Source organism: Lepisma saccharinum, chromosome 17 (genome assembly GCF_977018435.1).
Source record: "Lepisma saccharinum chromosome 17, izLepSacc3.1, whole genome shotgun sequence".
In the NCBI taxonomy this organism is placed as follows: Eukaryota; Metazoa; Arthropoda; class Insecta; order Zygentoma; family Lepismatidae; genus Lepisma; species Lepisma saccharinum.
The window spans coordinates 9,056,205-9,066,196 of NC_139245.1; the positions used below are offsets into that span (position 1 = coordinate 9,056,205).

Below are 9,992 nucleotides of genomic sequence, written 5' to 3' on the forward strand. Positions count from 1 at the left end.
GTAATTATGCAATATCGCCCGAACACCTCTCACTCGTTTATTTCGTTAATTTTATCATTCACACTTACCTATTCTGCATTGCGGAAGATTCTTTAAGGTGAAGTTATGCCTTTTTCCATAAAATAGTGTTAACTTTTCATATTACGAGTCATTATTTGTCTTCCTTGTTCTGCTTGGGTAACAGACAATATGCCATGCACCCATCATGGATCATCGCGTGTCGTGCTTGTATTTTGTCGATTTGGAGTGGGTATCCAGTGTTTCAACCTTCTTAACTAAAAAATACCTACTTTCGTGTTCATTATGTCATCACAAACTATTGACGGATAGTGACTTTCGACACTCGCGCCATCTGCAGGTAGGCCTACATAATGGAAACAACGGCATAATGTTGTCACTTTACAGAAAATGCAAGTTCCTTACATAAAAAGTGATTATTTCCGATTCTGCAGCATTCTATGGTGAAGTTTTCAGTTTCCGCGAAAGAAAATGCCTCGAAGAACTTTGACAATGCTACAGAAACTGATTTCAGTAAGTAGTTTCTCCTGTAAATTGGAAGAAATATGTTCGGGCGATATCACATATTTACCCAAAGCTCCCCACAAACATGCATGAACTGAAGCTAAAACCACCTATCAGTTAAACCAGCATATACTGAACAAATTAGCAAATTGCTTTTTCCAAACTTGAAGCTTACTTCTGCACACATTTCCAATATTCTAAATGAAGTGACCAGGTTTCTAAGCTGCACATGTGCATAATCTACCTAACCTGGCCTGTTATATGCATATGTGTACTCTTTAGTTGTTAGCATGTATCAAGCTTACGTCAGTTTGCATTTATTTTCGTTTGGGTGACAAGTACTTCTACTCTGCACACTATTTGTTTGGAAAAATTGGTACTACTTTACTATACCGGAGACACCTATCAATGATTTATTTCGCAATTTTTTACATTGCTAACGTACTATTCTGCATTGCGGAACATTTCTTTAGGTGAAATAATGGATTTCTAACAAAAATAATGTCTATTTCTTACATACGATAGCCCCACGAACCATCACGGGGACGAGGTATGCCTACTAGGTTAGGTTAGGCCTGTTAGGTTCCATTAGCACTCCTTTTGTTCAATTTAGCATATATGGCCAACTTCGGAATTACAAATTCCACGGCATCTTCCACACCCGGCAACAACTTCACGAAACATCCTCGACACATCATCTTGTAGCAGCAGCAATAACATGTATTGTGCTCTCGTGCAGAAAGCAAATGGCACGTCGGAAAGAGATTTTCGTAGAAAACCACATGCATTCGCATTAAAATGGATAAAAACTACGTTCCCGAACATCAACAACGCTACAGAAAATGATTTGCGTAAGTACTTTCTTCTGTAAATTTGAAGAAATCCGTCTCCGGTATAGTAAAGTGTTACTGAAAAATTACCACAAGGTGTTCTGACATTCACTGCTACTGCTAATATGTCAATTGACATAGGTACGAATGTGTACTTAACACATTCCCAAATGCTTTTGTTGTTAGGTTAGACAGGTCAGGTTTTGAGTTATTAGCGTTAAAAATACTTCCATTACCTGATAATCATAATGTGATTTGTGCACTTTCAGCATAATGTGATTTGTGCACTTTCAGCATAATGTGATTTGTGCACTTTCAGCACTTTCCACTGTCCCATATGTTATTCTCATAAATTGGTGAAAATAGCTCCACATGCTATCCTCACAACCTGGTGACAGTAGCCTCATATACTATTCTCACCACCTGGAGAAAATAGTCGCGACCTATGTAAATGAATTTTCCACCCTTCTATACAAATTGTTAAAATGATTACACAGTCAAAACTTAGACGCATTTTAATGTAAAAATAGCAGGAAAGAAATATTTAAAAGATAAAATTAAAGTTATCAAGGATACTGCTTCGTACTTAACAACGTGTTTTTATTTTCTGCACATTACACCATTACAATATTTCTCTGCTGTACGAAACTAAAATTTAGCAGGTGATAAAGAATATCATGGTTCACTTTCACTTCAAAGTCTTAAGTTTTCGCTTGAGTTGATTTTTTTTAAATACATACAGATATTCTTCTCGTTTTGATTTGCTCTTAACTCAACTAGCACTATAGCTAATTATATCTCCTGTTTACAGTACGAAAGTGACTTTTTTTTGCACACACTACACACAATTTCCACCGTTGTTACATTAATGTTATAATATATATTTAATGCACACACTTCCGCATTTTCGTTGTTTATCAATTCGCATTACCCATTCAATTGTTTTTGTGTTGGTGTGACGTCACATCCGCAAAATCAGCCAATCGGAGAGGAGAATCAAATCGCCTATGCTGAACTGAGTGGGATTGGCATATATGCGCACATCACCAGCAGGTTGTTTCTGGCTCCCTTGGGGTTATCTTCTTCTTCTTACTGACCCTATCAACAAAGAGCGTATATAACAAGAGACCTCAATTATAAAAAATCCCATTTATCAAAGCGTATCACATGCGTAGTGCTGTCACCTTCGGTCAAGTGCCAAACTACTTCCAGTATTAAGCGGGAGGCTGCTTCTGATTGGCTGAACCCTTTCAAATATGGGAAAGGGAAAGCTGGGCGGGGACTTTTCGTCCCAAGATTTTTTTCCTTGTGGTCGATCTATATTAGACGCACAGATTACACGTTCGACATCCATGAAATCAACATTACCAATCTGCTAGAGTGTGCGTCAAATCTCCTGCATATGGCCTTGAACGGCTGAACAGCACCAGCGAATCACAGACGTGCGGCGTTGCCGTGCTCTTCTTGACAAGGCATTTCGCTCAACAAACGCTGTCTCCTTTCCGTGTGAGATTTCGACATGGCACGGCTGCAGTGGGCTGCTATTGGCTATCGCCATATGCAGGAGATTTGACGCTCACTCTAGGTTCACAAATTCTTGTACAGTGGGATCATAGAAGTGGGATCCATGAGTATTACCGTGCAAATTGTCCATCATCATGTTCGTGCACTTTATTTGATTCAATAAGAGCTTCAAGACGTAAAAGAAAACTCAAAACAAGCTGTTGACAACTTCTGCACCAGCATACATAAAAATACATCGCTTAAAAACACATAGAATGTAAGAGAAAGATTAATGAAAATAGTCATGGACAATTTGCACGGTAATACTCATGGATTCCACTGTACTTTGCGCTGGTTAAACACAACCACTTCTTGCACTAACATGTAATTCATTTCAGTATTTTACACGAACGCACAAATTTATGTGATTCTTACTCTGAAATAAATTTACAGGATCTCTATTTCAAACTCCTGGCTCATTCAATAGGTGCATTTTCCCAAAACATAGGAGCAGCCTCTTTATCATTGCAGATTGATGCCCGTCTCGGAGGCCCCGCTCAGAAAGGTTCTTTTGTCTAAGAGAGAGACATCTGTTGGTGGGTAAATGCCAAACTACCATGCATTTACGTACGATGCATCTTGAGCTCGATTGGGGTCTCTTGTCGTATACGCTCTTTGCCTATCAACACAGATCACATTCCCCTTACGGGAAGCGCCTTTAAAAACTTGAACTAAATTTTGCTAGGAAGTGGCGCCAACATCGGGGACCAACGGAACTACCTGCAGTGCTGCTGGCAGCGTAGCGAACCAGTAGATTATTCTCGATTCAGCCAGGTCGCTAGTAGTGATGGGTTCAAGCCGTTCATTTGTGCGAGTCGACTCATGAGCGCTCGCTCACTGAGAAGAGTCGTTCAAAAGAGTCGCCAAGCTGCTTCTTCTCGAAACACATGCCTGAAGAGGGGGAAGGGTGTAGGTGGTGTTGAAGCAGATGATTGTATTTAAGTAAACGAACACAACGTACGTCCTTCAAGATTAATAAATTGTATTGCATTTTTGTGTATGTGTGTGTGCGTGTAGCCGACTAGATGGCCAAGATTCTGAAGTAATCGACATTTGATCTTGCCACAGAAGTTCCCGGGATCTAGTCCCGGTCTGGCAAGGATATTCTTTACGAGTGTCCCTTCATCTATATCATCACGCATCATCCTCATCGTCGCGATTACTTCAAATTTGAAGAAAAGCGGCATAAAATAAGAAAAATACAAATACGATTCTGTATGTGTGTGGATATACATATATGTGTAAACAGTAAACACACACACACACAAACAAAATTTATACATTTTTTATACACATACTTGTTTTCATTACTCTACCTCATGAGTGAGATTTTCTATATTTGTATCTTGTTTCAGTTTACATTTCATGCTGCGGATAATGCAAATTATGCAGTACGATAGCATACACAGAAATGCTATATAATTATATCAACCTTTTATTAGTAATAACGTGCATTTACATATTCTTCCTTTTTTGCATTCGATCACTGGTTTTAATATCGCAACAAAATGCACTCCAGATCTGCGCTGCGACACATGCTTGCATTTCCACGAGCATCGCTCGTTCACGACTCTTGAAACAGCACGAAGAGTCACAGCACAGTCCCACGACTCTTTCCCCATCATTCGTTCACGACTCGCGAGTCGGCACGAAGAGTCATTAAGCACCTTAGCGACTCTTCTCCTCCCTCATCGTTCACGACTCGCGAGTCGGCACGAAGAGTCATTAAGCACCTTAACGACTCGCTCGCCTTAGCGACTCTTCTCCTCACTCATCGTTCGCTCGCGAGTCGCGAGCTCTCTTACACAAGGCGCGGCGGCGGCAGTCTCGCCAGCAGACTGGATCTACAGTTTAAAGTAGGATCCACCCGCTCGCTCTCCGCGGATGGCTAACAGCTGTGTTTAAGAAATATATATCGCTCTTGAACATTATCCATGTCCATAGCTTTTTGTTGTTCTACAGTCATTCAATATAAGTTTCTGCCAATATCATAATGTATGATCAAATTTCTATAAAGCGGGCCAAATTATACGTATGTATTTTTTTTTTTATGTTGCTTTCTACTAGTAAAACACCTTAACACGTAGGCTCACCGCAGATGGCCAACAGCTGTTTATATCACTCGTGAACATGACCCATGGGCCATGTCCATCTTACGTAGTTGTTCCTAATTCTGCAGTCATTCAATAAAAGCTTTTTTGCAGTATCATGTACGATGAGATTTATGATTAAACTTCTATATTTATTCTTTAATGCTGTTTTCATTAGTAAAATATTTACACGTTAATGTTAATGAAATATTTCACGTCATATGAAAACGATTTTGTCAGACAATATTCACTTTATGCTCGGGATTGAAGCTACATTTTAAACTGGGGGTCTAAATCACTGGGCAAGGTGCCTCCACAGAGGATCGAATCCGAGACACCAGCTTGAAATAATCTTGGAGTGACAGATAAGTGGTGTCGCCCTCCTCAAAGTAAGCCTATTGACACCGAAAGTTCCGGGTTCGAACCCCAGCCCAGAGATGAGTGGTAATCTGTATTTAACCTCTTGTCAATTACTCTAATCACCATCCATCCTCCGTCGTTGCCTTGTAACGATACCTGGTGGATCCCACTTTAAACTGTAGATCCAGTCCCGATTAGCTTATCTGTACGTAAAATTCATTCATCCTCGCTGTCAATACTAAGTAATTAGGTATAAAAGATGCATAACATACAACAAAGCGTGTTAGGCAGTTAAAATATTAAAACTGAATTAATAAATTATAAAATATAATTACTGCATGCTAATTTATAAGAAATTATAGCATTTTAAAATTTGTTTGTTCCTTAATGGGAAAATAACTAGTAGCTTATTTCTTCTGTTCATTCTCATGTTAACAGATTTGTTTTCTTGGATAAATAAAATTGAACGTGTAAATTAAAAGGTTTACATGTGCACGAAGCGGAAGAGCAACTCGATCGAGTATCGTGGTGAGACAAGATGACTGGCACATCGTTTCAACTCGTGAATGAGAATGCATATCTTGTTCGTGATTTGATTTCAAGTTAAAAACACCTGTCAGGTCTTGTTCGCTTATCGATTTCAAAGCATAAATCGGTATCGTTACTCCAATGAGACGAGATTCTCGGACAGTACATTTTACACAGAGTGTCTCTCATCATCTCACCAACTTTGGAAGGGTTGGCCCTGTTTTCATTGCGATTTTGTAATGTCCTGCTACTTGTGAAACTGATTCACTTCCAACAATTTCAGTCGCCTCTGTGGAGGAGTGGTTAGAACAGTGCGCTAAGAGGAATCTCGGAATTGAGTGTCACTTCATCAATTTCATTATATCATCACTGATTTTCATGTTCGCGATTAGCCAAAGTGGCAGAAGAGCAAAGCCTGGGCAAAAGTGGTATCCCGAGCCGCTATGTGTTTCCACCGAATATCGGCCTCAGGATTCCCTGCCCTCGTGCCGCGATGTGCTAACCACTCCGCCACGGGGGCCGGCCCTCCCCATCACATCTCTGTTTTATACTAAAGGCTATGATTGAATATGAATTTAAAATTTTGTGTGCGTCACTTAGGCTATTTTGCACCCTTCACTTTATACGAGATCCAGCCCCTTACCAGAACTAAAATAACATAACTGTCCTGTAGTAACTAAAATATTAAAATAATCTGACCGGTTAAAAGCTGAGGCTGTAAAGGCACTCTGCACACATAAGGACAAAACACAGGACAACACACACACACACACACATTCCTACGAAAATTATACTGGCCGTAGGTATAGACGCCAGAGCCTCGTTAGTCTGCAAAATGCAGTCCAGGGTGTACTATGTGGAACTGAGGTTGACAATTGGGTGTACTACGTGGAAGGATCATCCCTTACATCCCTTAAACTATATTTCTCGAGACCCTTGATGTGCTAACCACGCCGGCATACATTATAGAATACTTGAGTTAGTTTTGTCAATATTAATTTTATTGATTGCATTTTTGTTTTGCAATGATTTTGCGCACTGAATTTTCATATTTATCTTTGCTTTTCATTTGTGTTTTACTTTTATTTTGTATATAATGCTGTGTTTCTATTGGTGTAAATTTGTGATTCGTCTCTAATAACGTTATCATTTCAATGTGATTTAAATTTTAATCTTCTAATCTCACGTGTATAATATATAAGTATATGTATGTACACATGCATACAGAGAGAAAGAGAGGGAAATTGCATGATATGATCGTTAGAGGGGAAATCCCCACCGTTCCCCGCATAATTTCAAATTTGTTCCTTGTATTACACAAAATATATTAAATTAATGTTATAACAAATTGAATATCTATTATAGATCGGATTATAAGAAATTATGTATAACTGCGTGTGTGAGCGTGTGTTTGTCTCTCAGGTTCTTTATTAAAAAAATCAGAAAAACAGAACATAATGTAGTATTCAAATATAAAAAGACCTTCATTTCACGAGTCCACTTATAATTAATTCATTATCATGTGGTTTGTTCTATTAGGTAATTCTTAACTGAATATAAAAAATTGTAAGTTATAATTTTTGTTTTAATACATGTTTGTTATTTTCACTAAAGGTTTATCATTTGAACTTGTGCTTGCTGCTTGTATTACGTCATTTTTGGATTTGGAGTAACATAAAACAAAAGATGTTTGTTGTCTTTGATCTTGCTTTACAAAATAATGATTGGTTGATTGATTTGGTTTATTTTATTTCGCTTTTCTGTCACCTTTTTTTGGGTAATCGCGAAGATCAGGATGAGTAATGAGGTGTACTAACCACTACACCATGGAGGCCGGCGCTTGAGAAAATAATTAAAAGTAACAATCGCTTTCCACACTAAGTATTTTGTGTTGCAAATTATAAATTACTGCCTCCCTTTTCTGATTCACCCTAATAGCATAGTGGTTAACGCTGTCATGTATTAATAAAATGGTTTGCTTGGCAAAAATTGTTATAAGTCCACTTTTATGCTCCAATAGGCTAATCGGGTCTCCCCGATGGCGTAGTGATAACGTCGCCGGTAATCAAGGGGTACCGTGTTCAATACAAAGTGGAGGTTCGGATCCCACTTTAAACTGTAGGTCCAGTCCCGACTATCCTATATGCACATAAAGTGGACTTAAACAATAACAACTCAAAATAGGCTAATCGGAATATTGTAATCAAGAGGTCTGTGCCTAACACCTTCCCAAAATCTTTACAAGACTCCCCTAATATTTTTTACTAACATTTAATTTCTTGTAATTTTAGCGCTAATGGTTTGGCCGAACTTGAAACTACAGGACAAATTTGTTGGTTGTTCTTCGCTGCCCGTCATGGGCTGAGGTTGCGCGCTCTCTCTCTCTGCAAACAACACTCGCGAGTCGCGAGCTCGCGAGTCGACTCTTTCCTTCGTTCAAAGAGTCGCTAAAGTGTGCCACGACTCTTTGAACGAATGAAAGAGTCGACTCGCGAGCATGCTCCTTCCCCTCTCATCGTACACGGCACGTTTCAGCCAGCTTTACTCAACTATAGGGGTAGGGAAAAGGAACAGAGAGGACCCCCCTCCCTCTCCTCTCCAGTCCCCATTTGCTGCCCGCAGAATCGACTTGCTTTCTTTAAAAAATTCCGCCCGCCAGGCGAGTATACACTTGCGCATGCGCCTTCCTCGCAAAATTCGTGGAAAGGAGAGGGAATAATGGAATAATAGTTGCTTGGCGGGCGGAGGAGTCGTGGCACACATACGACTCTTTGAACGTGTCGTTCAATTCTGGTGAACGAGTCGTTCACCGCTCACAAGAGAGAGTCGTTACTTTTGAACGACTCGTTCACGAACGACCCATCACTAGTCGCTAGTGTTATCAACTTTGTATTATCCTTGCAACAGTATAGAATTGCTGTTAACAGAGGCGTCTCGTGAACGCATATGCGTCAATTGTGGGGACGCATACTCAGGGACGACATTCATGAGCATTTCTACATTCTAATTTATTCATATAGGAGAAGTATTTATTTTACACGAGAGCGCTGAACTAAGCTTATATTACATTTCTTGGATCTGAAGTGAAAGTAATAATTCTTTTCCCACAATTGATGCATGCGTCACTTCAGATCCAAGAAATGTCCAACAAGTTACAGGGTGACATGTGGCCAGCACGACGAACCTCCAGTTGTAGGTTTTCATGACCGTGTTATGCTACTAATTTGTAGCTCCCTAATTTCTTTATGATGGTGGGTGGCTATCGATCCCACATAGGCTGAAATCTCAGGAGAAAAGATATCACACTTCCCACAGGAGACTCAAATCTGTGCGCCTTAGACCGCATGGCCACAGTGTGGGACCATATCACAGTAATAAGGTAGCCTCTGGAAACTAAATCAAGATTATATGGTAATGATTCTCTGATAAATAACTGGAAGAGGAAATTGTAATTCCACTTCAATGCAGTGGCACAGCCAAGATTCTTTCTTGGAGTCTGCAGAAGGCTTCAAATATTTATTGCATGATCTTTTGTAATTTTTGCTTGATAGAATTTTACAAGAACAGGTTACATATAGTCAAACCCTAGGCATAAAAAAAAAAATAGTTTGGGGGAATTGCTTCAAGTATAGTAACCTCTTTTGAATTTTGAGGTGGGTAGAATTTCAGGCCCGAAAACTGGGTGTTTCCTGAATTTTCTCTCTGGGGGCATGCAAGTGTAAATTTAGGGCCAAAATTACCATAAATTGAGCATTTCTTAAAAATTTATGGGGGTATTGAGAAAGTTTTAATTATTTACTTTATTTTATTATAATCTTTTTAATTGGAAGTTGAGTGGGGATAAATGACTGGCCCCAAAAGTCACATCCTTGGGTGGGACAGACCAAGATTCAATGGAATGTCACTCACATTCACCTACTATTACTAATAGTGATTCACATATTTTCAAATTTATGATTTCAGCACTGGAGATTCAACTTAACCAATAGACTGTCATGGTCAATTGGAATATATTCGAGGGAAATCTAGTAGATGTGGGACACGATTCACTGATCCCTTGCATTGGCATTGCCATCCCTCTCCTCTTGTTACCTCTTCA

General features: G+C 39.4%; 1 protein-coding gene across 1 annotated transcript in view; it reads right to left on the minus strand.

The window, feature by feature from the left end:
* The window catches only part of LOC146001179 (tRNA wybutosine-synthesizing protein 2 homolog), a 46,804-nt gene extending 44,369 nt beyond the window's left edge, over positions 1-2,435 (minus strand). Inside the window, exon 1 of the mRNA XM_083138472.1 lies at positions 2,391-2,435. The gene's annotated coding sequence lies outside the window, so the exon portion shown is untranslated. The remainder of the gene's footprint in view (positions 1-2,390) is intronic.
* Between the last annotated feature and the right edge of the window lie 7,557 nt (positions 2,436-9,992).